We start from the raw sequence: 2,933 nt of genomic DNA on the forward strand, positions 1-2,933 counted from the left end.
TAAGCCTGTGATAGGGGCCGACCATAGCCAATAAAGACCATGGTCGGGGGTTCCCTTGGTTTCAAGAATACTCAGTGAGATGCTGGACGCTCAATGGTCATTCCCACAGATTCAGGAAACCGTTTGTGCTGGCTGAAAAGTGGGGGACTCATCAATTGAAGCAGTGGTGTTGCATGCAGAATCCTGAAGCCAGGCAAATGGACAGTGGTCTGTCGTGGATGGAGCAGACTCCCTAGTTTACAGGTTTCTGGGCGCAGAGCACCGGAAGCGCCTGTGTAGTCACGGTACCAGATGTTGGGTTATTTGCGGTGCTCTTACCCTGCGAGGAAACGTCACAAAACATGACAGAATCCACTAACAAGAGTTTTATTAAGATAAGGGAGAGAGACAGATGTGCACAGGCCTGTGGAAAGACACGTGCATAAAGAAGGAAGCCGGGAATATGGCACCAGCTTATAAAGGCTGGGCCGCACCTGCCCACACAGGCCCATGTGGCTATTCCACATATGCACGTAGATCACATGGTTGCACTGCGTGCTTTACACAACCATGCAAAGCCACAGTGTCCTGGTCACGTGAGACGTTTTGACCCAGAAATGACTAGGAGGAAGTGACTAGGTCCCGCCAGGCATCCGTGACCATGTCCAACCATGGGGGCATGTTGTGAATCCGTATCTGGTTCTATAGCTAAAAGGCCTAGAATCTAGTGTGATCTCTGTCCAGGACAGCATAGAGGTCTGCAGACCATAGAGTACATGTGACATCTCCCCTCAAATGCTTAATGAACTAGGGAGAGAAGACTCTGGGATAATTATTCTAGGGAATATTGGTGAGGTCTGCCTCTATAGCAAAAGGTGGGTGATGTCTGCTCCACAGATATCAAAAAAGTTTGCCAGGTCATTAACAAAATCCACATTTGGCCTTCTGGATGGAATGAACTTCCTTGATTTGTATCTCCTTCATTGATCAGACACCTCTGGATGATTAACATTCCCAATTCTATTACTGCTTCTCTGTGAATACAAGGACCTCTGTGCCCCCAACTTCTAGCCATTCTATAATCAGCATTAGCATGTGACTCCACCTGCTATTTTCCAAGTTCAGGTAGAAATAAGTAGCCCTGGGAAAGTAGATTACTGATCCAAAAATCATATGGTGAGTCAGACTGAACATGTCAGTCAAGTGTTCGTGTGGCTTTAAAGAACCCTCAGTGGAAGGCCTGCAGACAGGACACAGGATAAAATTCCTCCACAGAGCAGTGGAGCACAGCAGTAAAGCACCTGGACAGGGATTCTTCATGCCATTGCCACTGTTGCTGGTTGCTGCTTCAGCACCGTCACAGATTCCAGACAGGCTGTCAAAAAGTGGACAGTGGACTTGGTTACTGATCAAGGTGTCTTAGTCCCATGTGGACTCCAGGACAAAGACTGACACTAATGGTCCTAAAAGCTGGGGTGGCAGAGGCTGCATGTGCTTTGCCATTTGCTCTTTTGAGATAGGGTCTCCCTTATAACCCAGGCTTGCATCAATCTCACAGTGATCCTCCTGCCATAATGTCCTCAGTACAGAGTACAATTTTGTCACAAAGGAGCTCAGCAATGAGCAGATGGCAGTAGAGCAGACTCAGTCTTCAGTCTGGATGCTGTGTAAGCACTGTCTGAGCACACCTGAGACAAAGTCCATACCCAGAGACAGACCCTCCCTGTATTCATAATTCTTACTCACTTTATTACAAATTTCCCATTTCTGTCTTTTCTTTGTTTCTCTTTTCTTTGCCAATTCAAAGAAGAGTTATTTGTTTAACCCAAAAGAGAGTGCCTAAGAGATAAGAAGTTCCATGGAAAATGCTTCAGTTGTTCTTGTTTTCCCCTAAGTCAGCCATGCAGCGATAACTTGGTAACATGGTGGGAAGTTAACTGTGAATGGTTTGCTTCCTGTTGTCATGCTGACAGTGTAACAAAGGAGTTCTATTGTGGTCAATGGTTGGACCAATGCATAGCTAGCTAATCTGTTGGATTGTTTTAATATTGGTGCTTTTTTTTTTTCCTTATTTTGACTTTTCTTTTTAAAATTCTGAATTTGTACTATTGAGACATGTGTGAACACAGATGCCACAGCACATGTATGAAGGTCAGATGACAAGTTGGAGGCATGGGTTCTCTCCTGGGTATTGACCTCAGGCCCTCAGACTTGGTTGTAAGTGTCTACTCATTGAGCCACCTAGCTGGTCAATGTTAACCACCCCTACTTTTAATTTTTTTGGGTGTGTGTGTGTAGGGTTTCTCAGTGTAGCCTTGGCTTCCTGGAATTCACTATTTGGACTAAGCTGACCTCAAACCACAAAGATCCACCTGTTTCTACCTCCTAAGTGCTGGCATCATAGGCCAGTGCCACCATAGAAAGCTGGGGAAGTGTTATAGCTTTGGTTACCAATGTCCAGCTTAGAGATTCTTGAGCAATCCTAGATGTGTCTTTTTAAAATTGCTGATGCTTGGTGAATATCAACCGGGTTGTTTAAATTTGACCTAGGTGGACTGGTTGTCCTTTCAGCTATGAGGCAGGGGGATCACACCACTGGACACGTTTAATGATATCTGTATGCAAGAGACCCTGTGCCCAGATGGAGGAGAATTGCTTAGTGAGTGCAAGAATAGTGCAGTGGTATATTCTTCAATTTCTTTCTTCAAACACTTAAAGTTCTTGTCACATAGGCCTTTCATTTGTTTGGTCAGAGTTACCCCTAGATATTCTATATTATTTGTGGCTATTGTAAAGGGTGATGTTTCTCTGATTTCTTTCTCAGTTAATTTTTCACTTATCTATAGGAGAGCTATTGATTTTTTTTGAGTTAATGTTGTATCCCACCACATTCCTGAAGGTGTTTATCAACTGTTGGAGTTCTCTGGTAGAGTTTTTGGGGTGACTTATGTAGA

This window comes from Peromyscus californicus, unplaced genomic scaffold (genome assembly GCF_007827085.1).
Source record: "Peromyscus californicus insignis strain IS unplaced genomic scaffold, ASM782708v3 Scaffold_1__1_contigs__length_55948999, whole genome shotgun sequence".
Lineage (NCBI taxonomy): Eukaryota > Metazoa > Chordata > Mammalia > Rodentia > Cricetidae > Peromyscus > Peromyscus californicus.